The sequence below is a fragment of the Bubalus bubalis genome, chromosome 13, assembly GCF_019923935.1.
Source record: "Bubalus bubalis isolate 160015118507 breed Murrah chromosome 13, NDDB_SH_1, whole genome shotgun sequence".
NCBI classification, from domain to species: domain Eukaryota; kingdom Metazoa; phylum Chordata; class Mammalia; order Artiodactyla; family Bovidae; genus Bubalus; species Bubalus bubalis.
The window spans coordinates 69,995,887-70,019,233 of record NC_059169.1 but is presented as its reverse complement, the minus strand read 5'-3'; the positions used below and the strand labels follow the sequence as shown (position 1 = coordinate 70,019,233).

At 33.9% G+C, this 23,347-nt stretch overlaps 1 long non-coding RNA gene across 2 annotated transcripts in view; it reads right to left on the bottom strand.

The window, feature by feature from the left end:
• LOC102413401 overlaps positions 1-23,122 on the bottom strand; it is a 51,255-nt gene extending 28,133 nt beyond the window's left edge. For both annotated transcript variants that reach the window (XR_006543810.2, XR_006543811.2), the window contains exons 1-3: positions 22,746-23,122; positions 16,735-16,825; positions 9,521-9,587 (exon numbers count right to left, since the gene is read on the bottom strand). This is a non-coding gene — a long non-coding RNA (uncharacterized LOC102413401). The remainder of the gene's footprint in view (positions 1-9,520; positions 9,588-16,734; positions 16,826-22,745) is intronic.
• Positions 23,123-23,347: the final 225 nt, after the last annotated feature.

Genomic DNA, 23,347 nt, shown 5'->3' with positions numbered 1-23,347 from the left:
CGTGAATTTGAGTGAACTGTGGGAGTTGGTGATGGACAGGGAGGCCTGGCGTGCTGCAATTCATGGGGTCACAAAGAGTCGGACATGACTGAGTGACTGAACTGAATCTATGGATATTTGCTCTATCTTCTGGTTATTACGATAAATGCTGCTATGAACATGGTATATAAATATCTATTTGAGTTCTGATTTCAATTCTGTTGGGTGTATACCCCATTATATATTACTGGATCATATAGCAATTCTTATTTTTTAAGGACCTGCCATACTGTCTTCCATAGTGCTGTACCATTTTACACTTCCATCAGCACTGTACAAAAGTTCCAATTTCTCTACATCTTTGCCAACACATATCATGTCTCTTCAAGTCTGTTGCTCATTTTTTAACTGGGGTTTTTGTTTATCTTTTTGGTTGCAGAAGCTCTTGATATATTCTGGATATTTAACCCTTATCAGACACATGACTTGCAAATATTTTCTATTTTGTCAGTTGCCTTTTCACTCTATAGACAGTATCTTTTAACACACAGAAGTTCTAAATTTTGATGAAAGCCCAATTTAGCTTTTGCACAAGACCTGTGTTTTTGGTGTCACATCTAAGAAATACAGGTCCAATGTCATGAAGCTTTCCCCCTGTTTTCTTCTAAGAGTTTTATTGTTTTAGTTCTAACATTTAGTCTTTGACCCATTTTAAGTTAATTTTTGTATATGATGTGAGGTATCTAATTTTTCTTTTGGGTATCCAGTTTTGCTAAAACCATTTGTTAAAAAGACTGCCCTTTTCCCATTTAGAGGTCTCAGCAAATTTGTTGAAAATCACCTGAACATATATGTACAAGGGGTCTGGGGCCTCTAGTTTACTTTTAGGGGTTTCTCTAGTTTATTCCAATTGGTCTATATGTCTGACTTTACAGCAGTACCATACTCTTGGTTACCATAGCTTTATATTAAGTTTTGAAATCAGGAACTCTGAGAGCGTCAACATTGTTCTTTTTTTCCAAGATTCTTTTGGCTATTCCCCTTCTGCAAAGAATGTCATTGAGATTTTGATACACATGGCACTGAATCTGTAGATCACTTTGGGTAGCATTTCATCTTAACAAAATTAAGACTCTCAATATATGAACATGGGATATCTTTTCATTTATTTGTATCTTTTAAATTTCTTTTAGCAATGTTATATAAATCTCAGTACACAAGTCTTTCATCAATGGGGTTAATTTTATTCCTAAGCATTTTATTCTTTTTGATGTTACTGTAAATGGAACTGTTTTCTTAATTTCCTTTCTGGATTATTCATTGTTAGTGCATAGCAATGCAACTGATTTTTGAATGCTGATTTTGCTTATTACAACAGGTTTGTGTGTGTGTGTTTGTGTGTTAGGATCAAGGTTTTTCCACATATATCATGTCATCTGTGAACAGAAATAATTTTACTTACTAAATTCTTTATACCTAAAATTGGTTCACAGCTATCTGGTAATCTTGGTTCTTTCGTTCTTCTAGAAAAACATCAGACAGGTGTCTCGTCTCTCCCTTCAAACCTCCAACATCTCCCTTTCATCCTCACTTTCATTCAGAAAACAGGAACTATCAGAAGAGAATTTCTACCAATTTCCACCACAGCAATACACATATATGTGCCTGTGCCCATGTAACTCTTTCTTGTTTATATTATGGATGAACAATCACTGTTCATACGACCAATCCTGCCCCTTTCATAGATTTTATCCTCTATTGATAACTTAAAGATATTCCTGTAGCACTTTCCCTTACATCCTTAATTTTTTTCTCTATTGGATCATTCCTATCAGCAAACCAACTCTGCAATTTCTCTCAATTTCACCTCTTAAAATTATTACTTTTCTGTGAAAATACTGCAATTTTATCACTGATGTTTTAATAAACACAAAGATCTTTTCCTATCTATTTTTAATTCTGAGATAATTAAAAACCACAGCTTTCTATTTGAAAGCCTGAAAAACTTAAAATATTAGAAAACATTTCTTTCCACATTTTCCACATTTTCCACATTTTCCACAGAAAAATATGGAAATCCTTTATTTAAACATATTAATAAAGTGAAAGATTCCAGTGAAGCAATTCCAGCAGGGGAAGGTACATCTCTCTTTACTTGTGTTCAACAGCAACAATAATCTCTTAGGCGGATAAGCTCTGATTTTTTCCTTTCCATTTATAATAATTGCCAAGGTTTTTTTTTGGGTTCTATTGTCACATGTTAGGGACATTCAGATGCTAATACGTGTCATGGAAATATTTATATTACTTTGTTGTTTATATACATTCTTTATGTGTCACTAAAATACTTTAGATTTTTCAAATAGTTCTACTTTTAATCTGGCATTAACACAATTTATAATAGTAATTACTTCAAGTATGCTTCAGATTATGCATATAAACCTCTAAGGAGCTGGTGTTACTTAGCCCCTGGTGCACAGACTGACTCTCCTGCTCAGGACAGTGGAATACTACACAGGTGGCATAATATATAGATTATACCTGGAGAAGATAAAATTCACAGACAACAGATTAAAATTTGCTTTTCTTGTTTTTTTGGATACAAATGCTTAAAAACAAAGATTTTATTAACTAGATAAGATACATTTAAAGTTCAGTGTTGAGAACAGGTTTGAAATGAAGCAATATTTAGACATTGCTTCAATATAATCCAGAAAGCCTGTTCTATAATCCAAAGAAAACTCAGTTTAAGTGAATATAAAGTTGTACTGTTGCCACCTTTTTCCGATGAAATTAATGATTACCTAGAAACTGTGTATGAAGTGGATTTCAATCTAAATAATTTACTCCAAAAAAGTCAGGAGATATATGTATTTATACAAGAACTATATATATGTAAGTATACATATATACATATAGTGCATGTACGCTAAGTCGCTTCAGTCATGTCTGACTCTCTGCAACCCTATGGACTGTAGCCCTGCAGGCTCCTCTGTCCATGGAATTCTCCAGATAAGAATCCTGGGGTGGGTTGCCATGCTCTCCTCCAGATCTTCCTGACCCAGGGATTGAACTCGTGTCTCTCATGTCTCCTGCACTGGCAGGCAGGTTCTTTACCACTAGCACTACCTGGGAAGCCCCATATATATAGTATTCTCAAAATATTATCATTTTATCATTATACTAACAATAGTATCTTTATATACTTATATATCTTTAGTTTTTTAAATAGTTTTTAATTTTTGATTGACTTCTCTCTACTCCCTAGATATGAATTATAAATATACCATGTCAGCCAAAGAATGCAATATAAAAAGTTTGATGAGAACACAAATAAATATGCTGTTTATCTTAACTTGCTTTCATTACTCTTTTACATTCAAATTATGAATATTTACCCATTACTATCCTTTTTTTATCCTCTGTCAATCTATTCAGTTGGTCAGTAAAACTAACTGGCTCTTTCTTTGAGATTATAGTTCATCAATTTCTTTGCCATTCATAATTTCACACCTTAAAATGAGGTCAAGGTACAAGATATCTACAACTGTATTTCAGCCTGACTTCCTGTCTTTGGTTACCTAACACAACTTCTTAAAACTCATACATTCAAGAATATATCTGTGGTTTCCCAAGTGGAGTGTGTACTTTTCTGCCTGCTGCTAAAGTCGTGTCCAACTCTGTGCAACCCCATGGACGCAGCCTACCAGGCTTCTCCGTCCATGGGATTCTCCAGGCAAGAACACTGGAGTGGGTTGCCATTTCCTTCTCCAATGCATGAAAGTGGAAAGTGAAAGTCAAGTCACTCAGTCGCGTCCAACTCTTAGTGATCCCATGGACTGCAGCCTACCAGGCTCCTCCATCCATGGGATTTTCCAGGAAACAGTACTGGAGTGGGGTGCCATTGCCTTCTCCCACTTTTCTACCCAGTGTCAATGTATAACCAGGCCCTCTCCAGCGTTTCCTATTTTTCGCCAATGAAAACACTCCACAATTCAAGTTAAAACATTTCTTTTAAGAGCCGTGACAACCAAATGCTTTATGTGGATATTTTTGAAATAACCAGAAATTTTAAGCTAGGTATCATTATAGTAAGAAGTTATTAATAATTTTGTTAGTGTGTTCTAAGTATGGAGCCTATATACTTAGGGGAAAGGGGTCCCTATAAGTAGAGAAGCGTACCAACTATTTGAGTAGACAAAAGACCAATCAAGCCTGATGCTACTGTGGTCACCAGTTGAGTAGAAAGTGGAAAACACACAATTACTCATCATTTGAGTAGTGACTATCCTCTCCCACTATGTGAAGGCTCCCGGAAGAACTGAGACGCTTGTAATAAATTATTTTCCAGTTCTTTCCCCCGCTAAGGAGAACATTCCTACCTGCTCTTTGAATCTTCATCAAACCTACTAATGGAAGCTAAAATACTTATTAAACTCCCTTCCATTTATTCCTACTTTTAAGGACAACTTAAGTCTCTCTTCTCTAGTGGATTCTTCAGCCTCTCTGAAGAACTGAACTATCCATTTATAATAAGTTTTAAATCCAGACAATTATTCCCAGGACTGAATACTGTGCTGAGCAGATAATTGGTTTCATTATTTCATACTTATCCTCCTTGCAAATTAAGACTAGCTACGTGGCAATGCTTGCTGGTACAAACCATGCCATTCCTCCACTCCTATATCCCAGTCCATTGGAAACATCATAGTGCCTACATCCTCACCAAGCAGTTACGAAAGGAACTCTGATGACTAAACTTAGAACCAAAAAAAATGTAAAAAATTCAGGAAACAGAACCATTCAGTTCTTGTCCTTTAATCTTTACACAATACTTCTCAGTTCCAAGTCTGGTTGTTTGTATTCTGGCCTGCAGGCTCTTAAGTATCTCTACTGGCTTTTGAGGTATCAACTTTTCATTCTTATGATCTTCTAAGAAAAAAAAGTCATTTTGAAAGGTGAGGTAAAATAAATGTCTCGCTTAAGTCAATCTGAAAATGAATCTGAGTAAATGGGAATATTTACATAACTTAAATTAGCTTTCTTTTAATATTAGATAACAGACAACAAGAATTTCAAAAGAACAAAAATTATGCATTTTAACATAAGTTAATGATTTTTTTCCCCTCACGTCTCATATTTTGTTTTCATTAATATTTTTGCTTAGGTACATTTACTTTCTATCTAACACTGCTCTAAATTCAATTCATACAGTTTTTACATAAAGCATTATTGTATTTAACAAAGATATTAAAAGTGCTAAACATATCTCCTAAACTCTTAAATCATCCTGCAGTATTAGTCACTGGTCAATTTCTACATTTCTAACTTTATCAATGAAATAAGCAATTTCATTGATAAAGTTAGAAGTAATTTACTGAGGCAGCAACTAAATAGAACGGTCAATTTGGAGCCAGAAGACCCAAGTTGGAACTCTGGCTCTGTCCCTTATAAGTCAAGATCTTGGATAAAATATTTCAGTACACAAAGCCTCAGTTTCCTCTTTGTAAAACGGACCTATTAATGGCTACTTCATGAACCTGGTGTTAAGACTCTAAAATCTTAAACTTTAATGAGCACATCGAGAAGTGAACAAGTATTCAACAAAAACCTGCTGAATCCAAATTTACAGTAGGATTTGAAACACACTTCTGGCCGACTTAGGGATTCAGTGGCCTACAATTCAACATGAACCAACAGTACTGATGACAAAGAGAAAGTGGAATCAGGATACATTAGTTAAGTATCTTATTCATAAGACACATACTGTATTTTGTACCTCAAACCACACTGAGTATACTGGGTTCAGTTCTATAGACAGTATTTTTAAAGAAATACTGCCAAAATGTGGCAGATCCAAAGTGAAATATTCAGGATACTAATGGTCTAGAATTCATATTGTGAGAACCAGTCTAAGGACATGGGAATGTTTAGCTCAAAATACAAAAACTATTTTTAGAAGACAAATCAGGGCCCAAAATTAAGTTATATGCTAAACTGAAACCTGCTCCCTTACGAGACTTTTATTTTCTATTATCACAGAGTTATTACAGATATAAATACAATTTATAACACTAAGGAAGAAGTCTATTTATTATGTTCTAATTCTAATATTCTGAGGGCTAAAGTAAGATGAATACAGATCAATTTAAAAACTGACTTATAAAAAAATTCACTGCATTTTACTAACCTGTCTTATTAAGGATTTGGAGGACAAACTGCCAATTTTAAGTTCTGACTATAGGGCACCAAATTCCAGAGGCATAAGAAACAACTTGCAGAACCAAATTAAGGAAAATAAAACTGAAAGCAATTTTAATAAACTTATCGGAAGTAACAGGAAGAGTACAACTGACAATCTAGGCAAAAAGTCAGGTGTGATTGCAGACAACTGGATATATGATTATGTCAATCTGCATTCAACTTATTCCTATTTTTACAGAGAGGTAATTTTGTAGACTCAAATTTCAGACAAATAGGCAAATGGTAAAACTGCAGAGAACAGTCTGGGATGTTACCTACTATATTTATGCTTAGAACTTGAAATCCCTATTATACTAATATTTTAGCTATTATACTAATAGAGTTCATTAGATTTGTATACTTATTTCTTACTTAAATCAAGGCTTGCGCTATTAAATTCTGCCTTGCCTTCATTTCCTAAGAAAACATCCAAAGTCAGTTCATAAATAGTATGTTTTCTATTATTCTTCTTTGAGTCATCCATCTTGAGCTAAGAAGTTGTTCAGGGTGGGAGAACAATGTATTTACTCCCTTTCTATAGTTTTGGCGTTAAAATTCAAATTTTAGCTATAATTCTAGTGAGATAAAAACTGAGAAGTTGTTCAGGGTGGGAGAACAATGTATTTACTCCCTTTCTATAGTTTTGGCGTTAAAATTCAAATTTTAGCTATAATTCTAGTGAGATAAAAAACAAAGCATTGCCTTAATCATTAAAGCTCAAATTTAACCCATTCTCTTAAACATATATATGTCAAATAAACAAAATTTGAGAACAGGAACACTTGGCATTTGGTTAAGCACTGTCTGCTTCTCACAAAGTTATTTGAACAATGACTGGAAAATGGCTGTTACATATCATGAACTATCTCTGTTCACAAATTATAAAACAATATATATAGCTTTAAAAGTTTAGATTTGATGTTTACTAAGTATCAGTTGATGATATTAAGTTTGCAAATCTTTCTTCACCACCAAATGCTGACAGTACCTAGCACCCTATAACATTTTCTGCTTCAGATTATAATATCCTTTACTAATCCAAGTGCCAAAAGAGCAATTTGTTTTTTTCCTCTTTTGGCACACATCTCCCAGAAATATTCACATTGCAAAATTATTCAAGATAATTAAAATTTCCTCATGAGTGGTATTTGTTGTTGTTTAGTTGCTAAGTTGTGTTCGACTCTTTTGTGACCCCATGGACTGTAGTCTGCCAGGCTACTCTGTCCATGGGATTTCTTCAGGCAAGATTACTGGAGTGGGTTGCCATTTCCTACTCCAGGAGATCTTCCTAATTTACGAAGTCAAGGTCAAAATTTTTTGTGGTAGATTAAAGAGACAGAAGCAATAATATTAACTGCTGACAATGAACCTAAAGATGCTATTTTATTTTGCACCAAATGATATATTATTTTAAATTCACAAAACAGAAATATATAAAAATCAAAAACATAGCTCAAGAAAGGAAAAAAGTAGGAAGAAGTGTGACTATTTCTGAATATTTTATGTTAAGCAACAGAAGTTTAAGAGTTTAAAATTGAAAACCAAACTTGAAAAATATTTAATCTCTACTCAACTTGTAGAAATGAATCCAAAACACTATCATTTTTTACAGTATCAAACATATGAAACAATAATATTCCATAACTTCTGGAACATCTATGTTCCACAAGTAAATAGTTAAAAACATATCTTAAAGAAACAATGGCATTAAAATAAACTTGAGAGAGAGAAGGAATACACACACCACCATGAAGAATCAATGACCACTGTCACTATGGGCCTATTTTTCTGGGTATAGTTTAATTGGAAACATCACTATTTTAGTATCTAAGACTAAAGGGAACTCCAGGCATATTACCTACAAGAAACAAGAGAAAGCATTCCAACTATGAAATATAGCAAATGACCTGTGTTTAGAGGCTGGAGAGTATCCAAGAAAAGCTGCTTGCTTAGAAATTAATAAAACAGATGAAATGAGCTTAAGAATGTGACATCATCAGTACTTACAAATCTACTGGAAATTAAATGCTATCTATTGCCTTTTGAAAAGTGTACTGCCCTCCACTCTACAGTAAGAGTGCAATACCAATTGAAAAGATTTCTTTTCCTAAGAGTTAAGTTGAAGAAAAAGCTGAGCTGGCTTCCAAGGGACCAATTATGAAACCCAAGCCTGGATTATATAGGATTCTTTGGGGATTTGCAAAGGTTTCCATTCTAGTTTTCCAGAAACAAAAATATAAAAGGAAAAAATTAGAAAAAGAAGTGATCTATGGCATTTGGCTACTACTCTTCAAACTGGCTTATTATTATATTTTCAATATTTAATTCATTCCCACCCTAAAAACTACTTACTGAGTTCAATGGCTGATCTATGATAAAAAGTCACTCCTTGACACATACACGTTATTTACTGGGTCATTAATGCAATGATACGAGGTAATGTAAGAAAAGCATCTGAAGCACTAGTTTTCATTTAAATAGGGCCATCCCTCAATATCAAGAACAAAAACAGGAGCACTTGAATTTTTTGTTTACAAATGTAAAATTAACTGAAGGAATACATGATAACTAACCTTTTTGGTAACTGATTTCAGTGTCTCAAATTTAAGGAAGTAAGTATATTGGGCATTTATCATAACCTTGTTTTCGACAGTTTTTCTAGGGATATGATATTAATTTTAGCTAATCTATTAGAATTATTCCCTTAGCATTTGTAAGTTTCCCAAAAGTAAAATGAATCAAGGTAAAAATGTTTCTTATTCTAAGAAGGAGGTGCGCATGTGTATATATAAAAGGAAGGAAAAGGGATTGCCTTCCTGTTTTTCCCACCTCTTGAAGTTCAACAGCTAAATTTTAAGCACGTCACAAGAAGTCAGAAGTATAATCTAGTGAAATGTAAGATAAATGAAAATAACTCTCAGGTGGAGAGGACATTCCAATTTCTAAAACCACAAAATAACTGTTAGTAAACCTGAATAATGATGACAGTAAGTAGACTACTACTTATTTGTAAGTTCCTTTGAAGGAAAAGGGTTTAAAATTATGATTCTCAGATATAGAGATGAGAGGGCCGAGCTGTAAAATCCTTTCCAAGACAGAAAACTTACCCAAGGCAATGGCATTATTTGTGCTCTAAAATGGAGAAAGTTGTATCAAACTTCAACATGTCGGGGGCCAGAAAAAGTTAGAAAGTTGTCATTCTAGGATAGTAGGAAAAAATTCAGAAATAAACCAAAGCATAATGACAAACAGTAACTTTTTTATAGCAATGGTAGGAGGGCTGTCAGTTAATACTTACAAGGTAAGAACTGCAGGGCTAAGTAGGGGGCTTGTTATATTATGGTCTTCATTTTATTGTTAATAACCTAGGAAAAAAAAACCAAGAAAGCCTCAAAAAACTTTGATCACATTATATAAGTTAGAAAATTTTCAGCAAGTTGACAATCATCGTTTTTCAGTCCTTATGTATCACAGGACAAATACAGGTTAGAAATACCTAGCAGCATTTATATATTAATATTTTGTTTCAGAGTACTATCACTAATTTTTAAAATTCATTTCTCTATTACTATTACCCTCTTGAAGTTTAAAAGTTGAATCTGTAAATGTAACTAAAACTCATACTTTAATGTCTAACTTGGAATACACTGAGGCTTCTGGAGGACATCATATAATTGCAGATATTTTAAGATAAATTCAGTACCATACCTCCACACTTAACAATCTCTTTTTCTCACACACATACACATGAAAAGTACAAATCCATATATTACCCAATTCCAAGAATTCTACTGTAATACACTATAAATACTAAGCTTAAGTTGGAGCTTAAGATGCATGAAGAAATTTCTGAAAACAGTATGCTATGATCTATGGTCAAAACCAAAGAAAACACAGTCATGAAATTGCTTGAATTAAAGAGTAAATGAAAGAGTAGTGATAAAAAAAGAGAAACTGTTTCCATGGTCGTCCTTTACTTATAAGAGTAGGAAGATTAAATGCCAGCAGGCAAAGAAAGGAAACAGTAGAGCTCATCTTTAAAAATAAAAGAATTTTAAAATATCCTAGCAGCTTAAGTTGGTTAGAATGTTTGATTTCTGTGGGCCATGGTTATAAGTTGTAGTTTATACACCAACTAACTGTTAAACACTTAAAAGACACAGAATACAATAAACCCAAATCCATGTTCTTAATGCAGTATTCCAACTGTACATCTTACTATAGAGTATCTTCACCAAACATGACTGTACATATTAAAAACTTATCTGAAAAATAAATACTTCAAATCCACAAAAAAGTCAGCAGAATAGTAAAATGAATCCCCATATCCCACCCTTGGCCTTCCAATGAAGCTGTATTGAATTCTAATATTTGGTCACGCGTACTTTGCTTTTATTTTTTTTAATAAAAGACTTTACATATAGCTGAGTCCCTTTTGTACCATACCTTGGATTCCATTCCCTAAGACATAATCATAATCCTGAATTTGGTATTTAATTCCTATGCATCCTTTTACACTATTACTACAAATTCAAGTATTAGAAGACATTCATCTGTGGTGATCCACATGGCTCTCATTTTAATAGCTGGATAACAAACATTTTTCATCACATGACTATGTCACAATTTGCCATTCTCTGTTGCTTAACATTTACATTGCTTTCAATTTTTTTATATTAAAAGTAGTAAAAATAAATAAGCCTTTACTACAAATGTCTGAGTTTATATAAAACATGTAGGAATGCAAGTGTTGAGCTAAAGCCTATGTATATTTTCATCCTTTAGCAGGGTGTTGCCAAATGCTCCCACAAGCAGCATATGAAAGGTTCCCTTTCTGAATTTTCTCCAATACATATTTAGAAGTACATTTAAGATAAACAGCTACTACCTACATGGAAATTTAAAAAATTCAAGTGATCAATTCCTTCTGTTTTCATCAAGTACAGGTTAAATACAAGTATACTAAATATACCAACAAACAAACTTAAAATTTGGCCCAAGGTACTTGAACAAAAATTAAGTTTTCATGATATGAAAGAAAAATCTAACAATGGAAGAAATACCAAGACTTAATTTAGAGCTACTGTGTAAGAAATGATAAGATTCATAATTAGTTTTTGAGCTTAGAGGGGGAAAAAAAAAAAGCAGATAATGTAAATGGCTCATTGGTGTGAAGAATCCTCCCCTAAATAATTTTGGGCAGTGTTCTCACATGTGATACTTTTGAAAACAAAACAAAAAAACCCCCTGACAAAACATCTCTCTTAGCACTTGAAAAAAACACAGATCCCTAAGTCCAGCTCCACAGATTCTGGTTCAACACATCTGGAAAAATGCTTTATTCTAGGTTATTCTGGTATAGGTAGTCCACAGACACTTTATACAGTAATTAGTAGTAATAACAAGATGTTTCCAATATAAAGCATTATGTAACTCACTTTTTTGGTTAAGGATAGGTAATAGTAATTAATATGTTATCTGTTAAATTACATCAACATATTAATGCAACACTGTAGTATTAGGGGGAAAAAAACCCAAAAATCAACCAACCAAACAAAAAGATACCCCATGATTATCTTTTCAAAAGAATGAATGCTATGTAAATGCTGGACTTTAAGAACTGGGTCACTAGGCTTATATGCTAAAACCTTCATTTATAAGTTTTCCAAGAATGTTACAAGTGAAATCTGAACTTTAATAGAAATCCAATATTCACTTCCCTTTAGCTACAACCTACTGGAATTTGGAAACAAAAGAGAAAAATATATAGATAGCATTTAGATTATGCACATTTGCAAATTCAAATAATTAAAAGTAAAAATAACTTTTCTATACTACTTGAAATTACAGTCTTATTTCCAAAAGATTGAGAATTATCTTAACTTTCCAAATACTAATTTCAGATATAAGACATTATTTTACTAATACAAACCAGTGAAGATTTATGGGCTTCCACCTGTAGCCCACTTTGTCTGTATACACAGTGCCCAAGCAGTACAGTTTGTTGTTCTTTTTAGTTACAGTGAGATCAAAAAAAATTTGGCCTTGTTTAGACTGGGCTATAAAATATAGGCATTATGGGCTTAGAATATGGTCCCAAAGTGAAATAAACACTCCTATGACACCACAGTCAACTTTTCTTTCCTCAGTGTATTACCTAACTTGGGTCATCAACAACCATTAATAATTTATTCTAGCCTACCAGCTTAAAAGTGAAAAGCATGAAACATACCATAAATACTTTCAGAATTAAGACAGTTTTCCATTCAAACACATGTAATTAACTGAATAAAATAAAATAAAATAAAACCAGAGTAAACAGTAAAATAAAATGTCTTGAGAACTATAAGCCTTTAACTGTTCTCTTTAAGTTGTTTTGGGAAGAAAATACCTTTTTGTCAAAGAATGTATTCATTTTACTATATATGGGTTACACTGATAGTTGGGCCCTTCCCACCTGGTCTGTAAAAGCTGGTGGGTGCAGGTTCCATTGGCCACCATTATTACATATCGATGCTATTCTGTACAACAGCTGACAAGCAGCAGCAATCTCCCAGTCCCTGCTCCAAACTGTGAAGAGCAAGAACAAGGGCTGTTGGTGATACTTATTCACTGTTGCTGCTACTGAAGCAGCAAGCTGAGAAAAGCACATGCAACTTTAGCACACAGAAGGAAAAATTGGTTCAGCTCAACCTATCTAGCAGGTCTGCCTGTATCACTACATGATAATATCAGTAAGAAGGAATTTTTTCTTTAAAAAGTGGGATGGAGAGAGAATTAAAGACAAAATTGGTGTTTTGATTAGAAAGGGAACCTGTCATGTATCTACATGCATCATTAATTTTTTTCCTTAATGACACTTCAGTTCCTAGTTTAGATTTAACTGCTTAATTATCAAAATTCTCAGAAGAGTGTGAACAAGGTTCAGGGTGAATTCATAAAGAATATCTCCCCTACCTGTTATTCTAGAATATAAGAAAGTATCTAAACTTTAATCAAGAGATGAAATTATATTATGCCTATAAAGAGCTCCTCCAGTCTCCCAGGTTCCACATATCTAATCAGCATCATATGTTTGACATCAGATACTATTAGCAAGTAAGATTTTACCCCAAAAGTTTTTAAAAAAAACTCCAATTATTAAAAAAAAACTTTCCACATGTAATTAACCTTTGAATGTGTAATACAAAGCTAAAAACTTAGTAAGTACGTAATATCAATTGATGACTAACAGAAATATTTGTTCTGTCAAATTATCTTTAAACTTAAATGTGATTCTATTTATGGACTCATAATTTTAAATTAAAAAAAATTTTATTCTTTAACATCTTAAGTATTTCTGATTCTGAAAAATACTTAAGTCAGAAAAATTAGGACATTTGTAAATTTTTTAGATACAAGAATTGACTGGTAAGTTTAAATAGCTAGTCAAAAAGGCTAGGTGTGAGATTAAAATAAAAGTATAAGATAAAGTAATAGTTACAATTTGGATATTTTATTAAAAACCTCAATCTTAATTTTTATCAAAATAGAAAAAGTAATTTTTCCACTTAGCAGCAGCTCAATAACAATATTAATAAAAATTTTAAAAAAATTCTGAGGATCACAGGATAACAAAATTATTAAATGTATTTGTTTAGTATGAAAGCTTTCAATAAAAAAGAATAACAGCAAATATTAACAATTTTTAAAAATTAAGACATTTAGAAACTAATAAATTAAAAAAACTATTACCCAATCAGTCTTAGTAACTACATTTGAATCAGGCTGCATTTTTCTCTTCCAAGTGACTCTAACCATGAAAATAGGAAAGTAAAACTAAGCCAAATCACATATGTTAATGAAATATAAAAAGTGGTTTGTGGTGCTGAGAACTGAAATTTTACTTCAAAATGCTATTAAAAAAAAAAATTTAAGTCCAGACATTAATTAAACAGTGCTTTTTGAAAATACTCATCAGAAAATACAATTCTGATGCATTAGGTCTGTATTAAGAAAACAAACAGACTAAGGATCTATTTACTAGTCAAAAAAGAAAACATACACACACGTACAAAAACTACTTCAAATAAACATTAAAAATTTTTTCATTAAGAAATTCTATCTACTCTTTAATGAATCCTTGGCAACATGGTAGACCTCAAAGAAAATGGTTACAGCTGACAAACTTTTTAAAATATAAGCTGTCCTTATATACCAGCATTGTACACATCAGTAACAAATGATGAATAATTTCAAGTCCCTTCATATGTAGATACGTTAAATTGCCTCTATTCTAGTTTATCCAAATATTCTTTTCCCCTAAGGATAACTCTTTCAATAAAACTAGAACACTGACAGTGTAACTGTATTTTATGAAAAGCTAAGAATTTGCCTTAAAAAAAACGTTATTTAATCCTGAAAATGCATTTAACCAAAACTATAAATATTTCACAAATAAGACAAATCACTGAAAAAATATAACAGGATAAATCCTTTTCATCATATCTTGTTATAAAGAACTACATGTTAAGGCTTAGTTAGATAACCAGGTTTGTAAATTTAAAACAGCCAAAATTCTTACAAAATGTCCTTTCAGGGGTAGTTAAGGGATAGCCAATCACATACAGCAGTAAAAGCCCTTATTAACCTGTCTCCTAAAATAACACACACTACTAATTATGTTAAAGTTTCTTACTCTGAAGAACTGACCAAATAAAACGGTTAATATCTGCACAATTCTTTTAGATATTCTTAACTAAGCTAAAAATTTGGAAGTTTATAAGCTATATAGATGGGACAGTTTTCTAATTTTAAATACTTGTATCCAAAGAGTAAGTTTTGACAATTTCAGAGATCACAAATCATAAATTCTCTAAATTAGGAATAACTGTGTGGATTTACATCTTTTTCACAATATAAATTCAAAAGCTGTCTCTCTTCCCCCATTTAAGGCTGTGTATAAAGATATCTGGATTGAAAGTGATAAGCTGAACTTGGATTTTTTTTCCCCTCTTAGATAATTATATTTTTTCACTCTTCCCCAGAAATTGTATTTTTTACTTTTCATTTTAATATTCTCTCACCTAGAATACACTGGTTAAGATAAAGGGGAAAAAACTGTAGTCATTTTCATTCTATCCAAATTAAGCTGCTTTTTAAAAAATCACATTCTCAAAGTAAAGGTACAAAGACTTTCTGCATCTTGCATTTATCTCAAGCAACCACTTTACAGTACAATGACACCAATATCTGAACTTCACTTTTATATCAAACTGATTTCTATCAAATTTTAACATTTTACTTAAAGATAACTGTTAACAGATTCACATTCCTGGATTATCAAATGAAACAAATATCTGATTTTTTATTTTGATATGTATCTCAATGTTCAAACATTTTAAAACACACATCTGATAATATACTTAAAACATTTTTTTAAAAACACATTTTAAAGATAAAAACAGTTGTAGGACCATATGATAAATACACTTCACTCTTAAAACTAAATTACACTTTTCTTACTTTGTAATTTCCTGTGTCTTAAATACATAAAGCAAGCATTTTTTAGGTGAAAAAATTAAAAAAAGAATTAGTGTGTGTTTTTTTTAGTAAACCTCATTTTATTTAGCAAATAGAATTTTAAAAAACATTATGGCTAATAATTTTTCATGTAATACTTTACTACTCAAAAATTAACCAAAGAATACACTGTAATACTGTTCAATGAGTTATCACTACACCAGATTACAATTCAGAAGACAGCCAAAATTTTATTAGCTAAGTATCTGAAAATTTCAGTTAAAACTATAAAATAAATCTTCTTTCAAAGCAAATAAACATGCTAGAAAAGTATAAATCATTTTATCTGTGATAAAGTATTTTGGAGGTAAAGACAACAAGTCACTGGAAGTTTTGGAATCCTACAGTTTATTTTTAAACCGTTTGCAACTTTTGATATGAACAATTTAGGTATTTTACTCAGAGTCCTATGAGTAAGAGGCTAGTTTCTGCTTAGGAAAGTGGGTTTTTCAGTTTCAACCAAATTGCCACTTTTGCTTAGGACAGTACTTGGAATACTTCAAATCTCTTAAAATATTTTCATTATCTGATTTTGCAGCTCCATCTACTACTATACCTGTCAAAGAGCAAAGCAAAGCACCAAATTCCATTTAATTTAAATCTACCATTTTATAATATGAAAAATCCACTATTTAAGTCTTTTACATAAAACAATGTCATAATAACCTTAAGAAGAAAAAAGAAAAAATATATATACATTCATTTTTAGAATAAGTAAATTCACTTGGAGTTGGACTAAAGACCAAATGATAAGAACATTAATTATATATACATTAAAAAAACCTGAAGTTTTAATAAATCAAGAGCACTCAACTGTGGCCACTTCACTGGATGATTTCTATTAATAAATCTTTATTGATTTTAGCTTAGCAAAAAGTTCTAGCTTTACAAACTGTCTAGCTCAATTATATTGGATATAAAATTGTATGCTTTTAAAATTCATTAGTATACCTTAATCTCCTATTATGTTCCAATGCATTATATGTTCAATCAAAGAGGTTAGCTTGTTCTCCAGAACTGGCTCTCTCCTAAAGGTCAAAACCTGCAATAAAAATGTCATGTATTATAGCATGAAGACACTCAACAGATTTCCGCCTCCTGCAGTTTCACAGTTGATCCCTGAACACAGAGGTAAGATCTTCAAAACAACCCCAATTTTGCCTATGTTCAAAGAAACCCTAACTTGACAATAACGTTTTAAAAATAGAAATATCTTGATTAGAAACACCTGTGATATGCTTTATCATCCGAAGCCTCTTCAAACAAATCAGATTAATATGTTTCTGCTTTCATTTCTCTTTAGGGCATTCATTTTGAAAGCAGTGTAGATGAGTGTATTTATGTAGGTAGTTGTTAGAGGACTGGTCAAGAAGACTCCATAAAGAAAATAGAAATACAGTTTGTCTATGCTTCTTAAACTCATAAAATCCACACAGTTTAAAAAGTTTTCAAGGGATAGAGACAAATTTTTAACTACTTTTCTTCCCAAATTATGTTTTAATGACAGAAATTACCACTATTTTTAACTTTAGTCTTTTGTCAAGCCTGAGTGAATAATAACACTGCTATTTCCAAATGTTTTAAGATGTTACAATCTAACAGAAGAAAATTCAGAATTTACTTTTAAGACAAATTAAAATATTTGTAAGTAATAAATGGATGAATGTTGAGCTACTGTTTTGTTTAATGTGTCCAAGTAGAGGTGGTGTAACTATATGTATGTAAGGGTGTTTTCATTTGTTTTACCTGAATCTTAATAACTTAGTGATGATCAACTGCATACAAATATCAGTTAATTACCAAAGGCTTATAATACATATATGTGAACCACAACACTGAGTTTTCCATTTTTATTTAAAATAAAACAATCCTTTAATCCTCTGAAGCCAAATATCTGATTGTTTAATGACAAAAGACACACATATATAACTCGCAAACACTAATCCTGAAACCATGACATTTAAAAATACTAGAATAATTTCTACATAGTGTTCCTCAAAAGATACAGTTTTCTATACGTGAGTATATAGAAAATGAAGCTATCTTAATTTTAAAAATCACAGGATAATAGAAGAAGCCAATATGTATTCCATGCCAAATGTTAAGATTTTAAATAGTAGGGAAAGAAAAAATACTAAATAATAAAGTACAAAGAGGTTCAGACAGAAGACAAATATTAAACCAAACGTTTATGATAAAAAAGATGCTAAAAAATCTTGAAATACTAAAATTCAAATCTATTACAAAACACAGCTTTTTACACTTTGAACCCGCAACAAGTCTTTCCAGTACAAAGACTCTTTAGTGAAATGGGACAGGATTAAACCAAAGTGTATTTAATGTCTCAGAATTTGATAAAAAATATTGACTAAAATTCACATATCTATTTAATATCAATTCTAATACTTTAAACTTATCCTTCTAAAAGAAAAATGCTTTAAAGTATCTTTAATACAGGCAAAGAAAAAAAAAGGCAAGAGAAAATCATTTCCCTACCAGAAAGCAGTATTCTTAGGAAGGTTCTAGAGTCATTTGTTCATGCAATTAATAAGAAAAATCCATAAACACATATTAGTATTGTGATACTCTACAACTGGTTTACTTCTGTTAATATTAATAATGATTTTAAAGTTCTAGTACTGTCACTTGTAAAAAATGCAAAAGTGGCTTAATCTCATTTTGACACTTATTTGAAAGAAAAGTGGTAGTTTATTACTGATTTCCTTTGGTCTTAAGGGATTTGGGGCTACCAAATCTCAGAAAGTCATAGTCTGAATTCTAACAACATGCCAAAATTGTTGCCTGGCACATAGTGTTTCTAAGTTTGCTGAATTAAAACAAAGTAAAACTACATGTATAGTAATACTCTGACAATTCTTTCTAAGATGGTGTTTTCTAGTTATAATCAGACACATAATCTGTTTCTTCTAAAAAAGGGTTAAAGAGAAATCAGTGACGATTACTCAAGCTTCATTTAACAAAAGGAAAAAAAAAGGACAGTCAATTTTAGGCCAGTATTTTAGAGTAAGACAAATTTTTTATAGAATAAAATTTCAAAATCGTGTGTAAGTTTATACTGATATTTTTAACTGGAGAAAGCTTATGTATCATGTAGAAGAAATATCTAATATAGTCACTGGGCATTCTTTTTCTTTTTGTAAACCAAATCAACTGACTAGTATTTCTGATTGAAGTTATTTTGTGACATTCTGAACAGTTACTACATATTGCTTTACATAAAGATAAAAATATGTATGTCTCCACAAAACCAAAAACAAACAAAAACGCAGTACACAAAGCATGATGAAAGAAGGGCTCCAGAATATGAAAGCTATTTTGAAATTTTCATCCTTAGCTCTAGATGAACATTAAAAGTGATTATTAATTTGATTAGGAAAAAAGCTGTGTTACACACAAACACCTGAGGCTACATTTTGTAAATGTACAACTAAGACAACTTATCAGCATTAACACAAAGTCTAAAACTGGACTTTTATAAAACAGAATGAAGGGCAAACAAATGAAGATCAATGCTACCAGGAAGACTGATACCTTGCCTTCTCTAGTTCCCTCTGCCCCAAAACATGCAAACATAGCTTTAAAAAGAGCAGAGTGACAGTATCAACACTCTTCCTCACCATTGTTTTCCTGTGGTATTGTAAGACTTTTCTAGTCTTTACAGTAAAAAATAAATTAGAACTGTCCATTTTTGCAGAGAAATATAGTTAATATACTTAATATACATCTGTTGGAACTACTATCTACATGCCCACAAGCCTAAAACCAAAATCTTCCTCTTACTAGCACCACGTAAATGGGAAAATATTGTGAATGCTGTGGATTTTATTTAGGTGCTAGTGTGTTCTCAAGCTTCAGTGTAGTATTTACAATAAAGGAATCTCTTCACTTCTTTTCAAGATGTATTAAATGTAACAATCCCGCACCTATCACCTCCTAAAACAAACAAAAAACCCCATAAACCAAAACATTAAAAAGTATGGTTAAATTTAACCAGCCTGGTGTAATTTATAAAGTCTTTCCCCACCCCACCCTCAAAACTCTACAAGTCACATAATAATTTGAATAAAAATTAAAGCTCAAAACCTAAAACAGCAAAACCTACTGACTCTGGTATTTTAGGTAAAATTACATTAAAAATAGAAATAGAGTTTCATACAATTTCATTAAAGCAAATTTTAGAGAGGATAATTAGCATCTCTTATGAAATTTTCAACAGATGATTCAAAATAAACAGCTCTGAAAAAAAGTAATTAACATAGGTTGTGTCGTTCTAATCCGTGTTGAAGGCACTATAAAATAGTATGATTTATAAACTCAGCTATTCCACTTATTAACATAAATTATATTTATAGATCTACAGAGATTTATAAAAAAAAGTCCTAGGATCTTTTCATCTGAATATTTTCTAACAATGTATATTCGACCTAATGTGAGAATACAAACTCTTAAGTTTCAAAATTTCAATTACTATTCATAAAAAGTATAAATTTCTATTAAAAAATCTTTCAAAGCCCATCTATGGCTATCTTGTTTATCAGTGAGTTTACCGATTTTCTTTGTAAACCACACCCGCCTTTTATCAAGATACAATTAAACGGAATGACAAGCTTTGTAATAAATAGAAATACATTGACGGTTGTCTCAAGCAACATCAAACAAAAATCAACTGAAAATCAAATACAACACATCCACAGTGTTGTATGCCATACATTTCTTCATAATGAATTTATGAATGAAATCATACACACTGCACCTGTGCTACTTACCTGTTGTATTGTCTAAATTAAGCAACATATATTTCTTGTAAATAAGGTTTTAAGTCCATTGCAATGGCTAAATTAGCAAAACCTATATATTTAAAATTATCTGTGAAACGTTTAAAAAATGTATTCAATTTCTGTGGGAAATGTGGAAAAGCTAGTTCTTAACATTAAGAAAATTAAAGTTTCTTTTCATGGAAATAAAAGAAACAATTCTTCCGTAATCTGCATCTGACAAATGCATGTAGCTTAAGATGAAAATTTTCTGTCAGAGGAACAAAAAAAACACCCAAACTCAGTTTTTAACCAATAGAGAACAGGGGCAAATATATAAAAGTCTTGTAATCTCAGCCAGCAGAATTACAATTTTGCGAAAATTGTCTTCTCCAGGTTTTACTTTTAATATACATTTAAAAATCACTCGAAAATCCTTTATGGACGAAAAAAATACTACACACCAGCTTTTGAATTCCTCGTCTTAACGTTTCATTACGTGGTTTTCTAAAAGTGTAATTTTTTGGAAAGTCAAGAATTATAATCTAGTGTTCAACATTCAAACCCCCCAGTCCCGCTTCCTTCCAGCCAATCAGTGGGTAACAAGTTCGGTGTTTTGGGAGCTCCGTTAGACACCATTTGAAAAACATCACATTGCGCTCTCCTATTCTCTTCGGGGAAAGATTCTAAGTGAGGGCGGGTCCCCCAATCTTTACAGAAATAAGAACTCAATCAATCGTTACATCAATTCCAGGGGCGGGGTGGGGGAGGTAAACTTTAGGCAGGCAGTCCTAAGAAGTGTGTGACTGAAAGCGTTATTCCTCTTTTTCGAACAATTGAATAGCTGCTGCAAAAATCAACTCCTGCATATTCGCAACCCAGAGTCGCGCGCCCCATACGCAATACATCACACCAGCAAAGGGTTAATCTAGGGTGCCTTCAGCGCAGGAAAGGATTTAAGATCCAGTACATTTTTAATGAGGAATTTTACAAAGGCCATTATCCACCTATAAAGTATTAAAGTTAAAGCCGTCACTGGCTCAAATCATTCAAGTGCAGTCGAGCAAAAATTGGTAGAAACTACGAGGAGGAAAAAAAAATCACTAAAGGGAAAGGCAAATAACAGCCCTTTCCCCTCCGCCTCGAAGTCAAGAGCGCTCCCAAGAAAAGGTGGGGATTGCAAAATTACCGTTAAGTTCTCCGGGGAAAGACTTTTCGGGAGGAAAACATCAACAGTTTCAAAGATTGCCTTTTTCCCCTTGCGACATGTTTCAAAGGCTGGAGAAGGAAAAAGTCTTCTAAGAAAAGTGCGGCTGGGAGAAGGAAATCGCAAGGTCGAAGCCCCATCTTTCATCTCACCCAAGAACACTCCCCCCGCCCCCCCCCCACCCCAAGAAAGGACGACACCGTGAGAGTAAACGACCAAAATCCCGATCAAAAAGCGAAAGTCCAGCATCTTTCCTAGGAGCCCGCTAAAACCTCAAAAGCCTGCCCCCGCCCCATCTTGCCCAAATTGGAAAAGCCAGACCCGGGTCAGTGCTACCCCTGCCGGGACCCAGGGGCGCGGAGCCGGAGGGCGGCGTGGACAGATTCACATCGCGAGGGCATCTCCCGCTTTGGCGTCAGAGACGACAATACACACGGTTGGGTCCCGCGGGGAGGACTGTCCGCGTGTCGGACCGGAGGCACCCGCTACGCCGGGTCCTCAATTTTCCCCCGACCTCAAGTTTCTTGTCACGGGAAGACGGCCGCCGCGGGCCGGGGAAACTGCGATAAAAGACGGCTCGGTTCGCCCACGGCGGGGGAAGGGGCGCCCGTCCCCCTCCTCCTGTCAAGGAGCCGCGGCCGGCCGAGCCCCAGCGCGCCGCGGCCCCGGCCCCGGGCGGGGGGTCCCGCTGACAGATCCGCTGGGCGGCGGCCGCTGAGCCGCAGCGCGTCCGCGTCCCGCTCAAACTGCAGCTCCCCTCCCCCCACGCCCGCGACTCTCCGCGCTCCCGCCACATCCCGCCCGCCGCCGCCCACTCAGACAACCCAATTACCCCTCAACCCTATCTCCTTGCACTTTTTTTTTTTTTTGCGATTAAGATGAAGGGGACCCATTGCCCCACTCCCTGCACCCCCCACCGCCTGCCGGTCCCACCACTGCCACCTCCCGAGTCCCGCTCTGCTACTTCTACAGGCTCTTACCCGCTGCGCCAACCCTGACGAGGCTCCGCCAAGTGCCCTTTGCTCTAAGTAAATTTTTGGGATTTTTTTAGTGATTTTTCGGCCGAGTCTTAAAGGCGCTGTAGTCTCGGACAGGTTAGTCCGTCTCTCCCGCTAGATTGATGAGATCAGGCATCACTCGAAAATGGCGCCGAAAGCGCTGAGGCTCCTCATTCAAATTCGTTAGAGCCAACCCCGCCGCCCCGGGGCATGCCGGGAACGCGGGCTGCTTCCACAGCTGTCAATACCGCCTCCTAACCCCCACTACGCTAGCTTTCCCGACACTTCTGCTCATGCGCAAACTCCTACTCCTACCCCCTCGCCTTGAACATGCGCAGAATCCTCGCGTGGTCGCCGATCTCCCTTCGCCTCCTCAGCCGCGGTAGTCCTACCTCTTTTCCTGCGCGTGCGTGCAGCTCCTGTGCTCAGCCGCGGGGCTGGAGGGGCCGTGGGGACTATGGGCCCGAGGGTCCATGGGTGACATTATCAGTCGGTAGGCATTTATTCTACTGTTCGACGAAAACAAACAGGGGTACAGCTTAGGTGAAAAGAGAAACAGCTTATTGCCTGTGTCTAAACTCCTA